This window comes from Eumetopias jubatus, unplaced genomic scaffold (genome assembly GCF_037043125.1).
Source record: "Eumetopias jubatus isolate StellerSeaLion01/CBP00866 unplaced genomic scaffold, mEumJub1_p1.0 scaffold_10, whole genome shotgun sequence".
Taxonomy (NCBI): domain Eukaryota; kingdom Metazoa; phylum Chordata; class Mammalia; order Carnivora; family Otariidae; genus Eumetopias; species Eumetopias jubatus.
Window position 1 is genome coordinate 77,852,789 of NW_028274816.1, and position 7,288 is coordinate 77,860,076.

A 7,288-nucleotide genomic window follows, 5' to 3' on the forward strand; every position below is an offset into this window, starting at 1 on the left:
ATCCGAGCCGAAGGTAGCCGCGTAACGACTGAGCCACCCAGGTGCCCCTAGAATAGAATATTTTAAACTTTAAAACTTCATGCAGAAGAAAAGGGCATAAACTAGGAAGCAATACTGCCAAATTTTATCTTGCCCCATCTTGTTTTGCCTTTGATTTTCGGAGTTTATGATTTTCACATTATTCTCTTGACTTGGCCCCTGTATTGGCCAATTTTCACGGGATGTCTGCACTCCAGCATCACTCTGTTCTCAGACACAGCCTCGCCTTGGGCTCCTGCCCACTCATCACCTCATTAGCCTCCTACGAGGTGTTTCTATCAGATGTTGGGTGTGATCAGTATGAGGTGATAAGGGCCTGGATTCTGGCCTTGGCAGTGAGAACAAAGGGGAGGGCACTGAGGGGGAGGGCTTTTTAAAGGGAACATGGAGGGACACCTGGGTGGCTCAGTCACTTAAGCATCTGACTCTTGGTTTTGGCTCAGGTCATGATCTCAGGGTCCTGGGATCAAGCCCCAAGTCGGGCTCCGCACTCAGCAAGGAGTCTGCTTGAGATTCTCCCTCGGCCCTCCCCCCAACTCGAGCTCTTTCTCTTAAATAAATAAAATATTTATTATTTTTTTAACGTATCATTTTTTTAAGATTTATTGATTTATTTGAGAGAGAGAGTGAGATAGAGAGAGAGAACATGAGAGGGGGGAGGGTCAGAGGGAGAAGCAGACTCCCTGCTGAGCAGGGAGCCCGATGATAAGGGACTCGATCCCCGGACTCGATCCCTGGACTTGATCCCCGGACTTGATCCCTGGACTCGATCCCCGGACTCCAGGATCATGACCTGAGCCGAAGGCAGACGCTTAACGACTGAGCCACCCAGGCGCCCCCTGCCATCGTCTCTTAACTGACCTCCTCCTGTAGCTGCCCCCTTCCCTGAGGTTATCAGTACTTTTTTATCATAGATATACATTATTTTATATAAACAAATACTTCTATAAGGCTGATAGAAAAAATAGTAGCTTTCCCAACTCCCTCAGTTTTTCAGACAATCACTTTCAATTGAGTGTTTAAATTGCGTTACTATGTTTTGTCTTAGATTCATTTGTATATCTCAAACTAAAAATAAAATGCAAATGTTTCTACTTCTTTTTTTTTTTAAGACTTTATTTATTTATTTGACAGAGAGCACAAGCAGAGGGAGAAAGAGGGAGCAGCAGGTTCCCTGCTGAGCAGGGAGCCCGATGTGGGATTCGATCCCAGGACCCTGGGATCATGACCCGGGCTGAAGGCAGCCACTTAACTGACTGCGCCACCCAGGTGTCCCCCATGTGGATAGTTAAGCTTTTGTTACTATTTATGTTTTTTCTGAAATTAATACTTGCTTTGTTCTTTATGTTTGTTTGCTTTGTTTTCTGTGTACTATAATTTATTCCAAAATTCTTCTTTAGTTGTGTTAATGTGTTTTAAGGATATACAAACACGTAAGGAATTTTATCTCTTCTATTTGAGAATTTTCTCGCAGAGCCTTTAGACCGACTCCAGCACGGAGAGGCTGGTCTTCCAGACCGCATTGCTGGGTCTCTCTCCACACCCATCTTGGGATTCCCTTTGCCTCTCTTGGATTGATCTGTTTCCTGCAACCTATCTCCAACCTATCTCTTTATCTTTTTCCGTTTATTTTGATTGGAGCTTCTTAAGAAAGAGTGCTTGGGAGATAATTTTGTTGGGACCTCGGGGCACCCGGCTGGCTCAGTGGAAAGTCATGTGACCCTTGATCTCAGGGTATTGGGGTTGTGAGTTCAAGCCCCACATTGGGTGTAGAGATTACTTAAATAAAAACTTTAGGGGCGCCTGGGTGGCTCAGTCGTTAAGCATCTGCCTTCGGCTCAGATCATGATCCCAGGGTCCTGGGATCGAGCCCCGCATCAGGCTCCCTGCTCAGCAGGAAGCCTGCTTCTCCCTCTCCCTCTGCCCCTGCTTGTGTTCCCTCTCTCGATGTCTCTCTCTCTGTGTCAAATAAATAAATAAAATATTATTTAAAAAACTTTTAAAAAAAGTGTTGGGACCGTGTAAGACTGAAAACGTCTTTGTTCTACTCTTAACGCTCAACTGACATTGTGGTTGGGTATCAAATACTAGGTTGGAAATAATTTGCGCTAAGAATTTTGAGGGCATTTCTCCATTGTCTTCAAGCTTCTGGTGTTGCTGTTAAGAAGCCTGAAATTTTTCTTATTCTGGAAAATAAAGTGTGTATGAAGCCTCTTTTCATTTTCCTTCTCTCTTTGCCCAACCACAACTTTTAGGATCTTCTCTTTGTCCTAGGCTTCTGAAATCTTACATAGAAAGTTTTAGTGGGAACCCAGTGGGTCTTAGCAACCTAGAAGTTCATCTTCTTCAGTTCTTGGAAAGCATTTTTTTATTTTTTTTTAAAGATTTTATTTATGTATTTGACAGAGACACAGTGAGAGAGGGAACACAAGCAGGGGGAGTGGGAGAGGGAGAAGCAGGCTTGCCGCGGAGCACGGAGCCCAATGCGGGGCTCAATCCCAGGACCCCGGGATCATGACCTGAGCCGAAGGCAGACGCTCAATGACTGAGCCACCCAGGTGCCCCTAGAAAAACATTTTTTTCAATTCTTATTTTTGGGGGTACCTGGGTGGCTCAGTCAGTTAAGCATCTGCCTTCGGCTTAGGTCATGATCTCGGGGTCCTGGGATTGAGAGCCCCAAATTGGGCTCCCTGCTCAGCAGAGAGCCTGCTTCTCCCTCTCCCTCTGCCTGCCACTCCCCCTGCTTGTGCTCTCTCTCTCTCAGATAAATAAAATCTTAAAAGAAAATAAAAGAATACAAATTTTAAAAATAAAATAAAATAAATAATAAATTGTTATTTTTTGGACTATTTCTTCCCCTCCATATTTCTGTTATTTCTTTCTGGAACTTTTGTTTTTCAGATGTTTATTTATTTATTTTTTAAAGATTTTATTTATTTATTTGACAGAGAGAGGGAGAAAGACCGCGAGAGAGGGAACACAAGCAGGGGCAGAGGCAGAGGGTCCCGCGGAGCAGGGAGCCCAATACGGGGCTCGATCCCAGGACCCCGGGATCATGACCCGAGCCGAAGGCAGACACTCAACAACTGAGCCACCCAGGCCCCCCTGAGATGTTTAATCCCATGGGCCAGACGTTTAATTTTCTTGTATTTTCTTTCCTTATTTCCTTTCTCCTTCATTTTTTGCTCAACTTTCTGGGAGATTAATTTTATTTTCCAACCCTTCTATTGAATTTTTATTTCTGATTTCATGTCTTTAATTTCTAAGAGCTCTCTTTTTTAAGATTTTATGTATTTTGAGAGAGAGAGAAAACAAGCAGGGAGGAGGGGCAGAGGGAGAGGGAGAAGCAGACTCCCCACTGAGCAGGGAGCCCTATGTGGGGTTCCATTCCAGGACCCTGAGATCCAGGACCCACATGAGTGGGGGGGGGGCGGAAGGAAATAGAGAATCTCAAGCCAACTCCCCGCTGAGTGTGTAGCCTGACACAGGGCTCGATCTCAGAACCCTGAGCTCATGACCTGAGCCGAAGTCAAGAGTCGGTTGCTTAACCGATGGAGCCACCCAAGCACCCCACCCCTGACAGTTTTTTAAAAATGCTTTTCTCCTTGCATAGTTTTTATTTCTTCTAAACTATTTTTTCTGTTTTTTTGGGGGGGTTGCAGCTCTGTGTCTCATTTTAGAGGCTTTCCTCAAATGTCTGGTAGTCCTCAGTTGTGTGCTCAAATTAAGATTGGGACTGTAAGGTACGATCGGAAACTGTGTGTGTGTGTGTGTGTCTGTCTGTGTGTGTGTGTGTGTGTGTGTGTGTGTGTGTGTGTGGCTGGTGGGGAGCCATGTTATCTATGGACTTCACCACAGGGCGATCCACTAGGCTATTTCCTTGAGGAATCCCTAACGCTAGTATCTTTAGGTCTTTTTGCTCATCTAATCATATTTTTCGGAAGATTCTTCCAGACTCCCACTTGGAGGGCTTCAGCCTGGGTATCCATATTCTCAGAGCAGGGTGAAGAAGTCTGGGGCAAGTGTCAACATTCAGTATGTAAATTTTCACGTAGTCCCCATTTTCAGTAACTAACATTCTTCCATCAACCTATCCAACTTTCTGTCTTCCTCCCAATCTCTATGTATTTAGAAGTCCAAAGACAAGCCAGGCCTTGTCTGTTGACACATCCTTCATGGTCCAGCCAGAGTGATCTTGCTAAAAGGCAAGTTGGCGGAAAATCCTGCAATGGCTTCCCCGCTCTCAGCAGAAAGTCCAAACTTCTAAACATGTTCCAGTCCCCTCCAAGCTCTGGCCCAACCCTTCCTTCCAGCCATGTGCTTCCTGTCCAATTGGTTCTCACCAGGTTAGACTCTTTTCAGTACCTCAGATGTGCTGTATTCTCCCCCTCTGGGCCTCCCGCACAAGCCATTCCCCTGTCTGAAATGCTGTTCCCACTTTTTCCCACTTCTGTCTTTTGTCTGGATGGACCATGACTACAGCGGAGGAACAAAAGTTAAACCTGAGAGGACTGTTGGTGTCAGAGGCTTGGTAGTTCGTGAGGGTGCCATTTCTAAAATAAAATTCAGGCGCCTGGGTGGCTCAGTCGTTAAGCGTCTGCCTTCGGTTCAGGTCATGATCCCAGGGTCCTGGGATCGAGCCCCACATCGGGCTCCCTGCTCAGTGGGGAGCCTGCTTCTTCCTTTCCCTCTGCCTGCCTGCCACTCCCCCTGCTCATGCTCTCTCTCTCACTATCTCTGTCTCTGTGTCAAATAAAAATAGATAAAATCTTTAAAAAAATAAAATAAAATAAAATTCAGTCACTCCTCTTGCTTAAGAGTCCAAACCCAAACTCTTCAGTCTCACAGCCTGCACTCTTGATAATCTGTTCCTCTTAGTTGCTCAAACTCTCTCTCCCTCTCCTTGTCAGAATCACTGCTGGCTCTTCACCGTCTTTACTGTCTCTGCCTCCCTACTTACTGGTGCTCAGACACTCAAGAAGGCACCTCTTCTTTTTTTTGTTTAATTTTTTAAAGATTTTCTTTTTTTTAAAGATTTTATTTATTCATTTGACAGAGAGAGACACAGCAAGAGAGGGAACACAAGCAGGGGGAGCGGGAGAGGGAGAAGCAGGCCTCCTGCTGAGCAGGGAGCTGGATGCAGGGCTCCATCCCAGGACCCCGGGATCATGACCTGAGCCGAAGGCAGACACTTAACGACTGAGCCACCCAGGCGCCCCTAAAGATTTTATTTCTTTGAGAGAGAGAGAGTGCGCATGAACGGGGCGGGGGGGAGGGGCAGAGGACTCAGGGCTCATTCCCAGGACCCCGGGATCATGACCTGAGCTGAAGGCAGATGCTTAACGAACAGAGCCACCCAGGCGCCCCACGGAACCTCTTCTTTTGGCAGCCCTTTATTTTATTTTATTTTATGATTTTATTTATTTATTTGTCAGAAAGAAAGAGGGCACAAGCAGGGGGAGTGACAAGCAGAGAGAGAAGCAGGCTCCCCGCTGAGCAAGGAGCCCCATGTGGAACTCGATCCCACTGGATCCCAGGACCCTGGGATCACGACCCAAGCGAAAGACAGACGCTTAACCAACTGAGCCACCCAGGCGACCCTTTTGCCAGCCCTTCAAATACTGCTGTAGTTGCGAGTTCCATCATGGACCAATTCATTCCTCAGTCTACACTTCTCTTTAGAGATTTATTTTTGTCTTTTAGCTTTAACTATGACTAATATACTGATGATTCCTACATCCACCTCCCTAGCCAAGACCTCTCCTGGACGCCGTACCTGTGTGTCCATTGACCTGAGTTTCAGTTAATATTTGCCATGCTGGGAACTGTGCTAGGTACTGGGTATACAACAGTGGGCACAAACAGACATGGAACCCAGTCTCTGACCTCTTAGATGGCAGAAGACAGATGCTGGACAAATTATTAATAAATTATTAACAGTACAACCATGATGAGTACCACAAAGGAGTATAGGATGCTTTGGCAGTGTGAGGTGGAAGACCTAACCTAGTATAGGCTTAGTGGAAGCCTAAAGAAATTATATTTAAGTTGAAAGAGAAGTTTGTTGGGGCGCCTGGGTGGCTCAGTCGTTAAGTGTCTGCCTTCGGCTCAGGTCATGATCCCAGGGTCCTGGGATCAAGCCCTGCATCGGCTCCCTGCTCAGCTGGAAGCCTGCTTCTCATTCTCCCACTCCCCCTGCTTGTGTTCCTGCTCTCGCTCTCTCTCTCTCTGTCAAATAAATAAATAAAATCTTAAAAAAATAAAAATAAATAAAAAATAAAATAAAATAAATTTAAAAAAAGAGAGAGAGAAGTTTGTTGACAACAAGGGATGTCTACCTGGATGGTGGACCCTTAAACTCAGAGCAAAACCAAACTCAAAGTCATCAATGTGTCATCCAAAACTTTGTCTCATGAGTTCTTGCTCCCATGATTGGCAGCACCATTCACTCAGTGACCCTAAGTACAAATCTGAGAGTTGTCTGGGGGTCCTTCCACCTTTTCACTGGCTCCTGAGCCCACCCAACTCCACCCTCATCACCAATTCTTGTTGATTCTACTGCAAATTTCACAGGCTCCAATCTACTTGTACTTCTGTTGTCCACAGCCCTCATCCAAGGAGGTCATCAGCATCTTTCTGACCTGCAATGGTTCTTCACCAGTCTGACACCTTGGGAGCATCCTTACTCTTTAATCCATTCTCCACAGTTATAGAATGCAAATCTTATCACAGGACATTCCTGCTTAAGATTTTTCAGTGGCTCTTCAGCACTCATAAAGTAAAAGCCCTTCTCCTTAATCTGATTTACAAGTCCCTCACAGGCTACCCTCCTGGCAGCCCCCTACTTCAAGCCAAATGCTATTGGAATTAGTCATGGTTCCCCAAAGGACATGCTCTTTCCGCTGCTCAGCATCACTTGTGTTCCTGATAGTTCAAGAATACTCTTACCGCAGGTTTCCTCTAGCAAAGGCCTCACATCCCAGTCCGAGTCGTCACCTCCTCAAGCCTTCCCAGGTCGCTCTGAAGCACCGCTGACCATTGTCTCCCTGGGATTCCCTCTATATCTAGTCCTTATGTCTATCACATGTTCAGCCGAACCCTATGCACTTATTTCTGAGTTGGTTTAAACCTGTTTGTCCCTTCCCGATGCATTATAAAACCCTTGTTTTGGGGACTGTATCTTGTCTAACGCTTAGCACACAGTGATTGGAATACAGTGAGGGCGAAATAAAATACTTGCTAAATGATT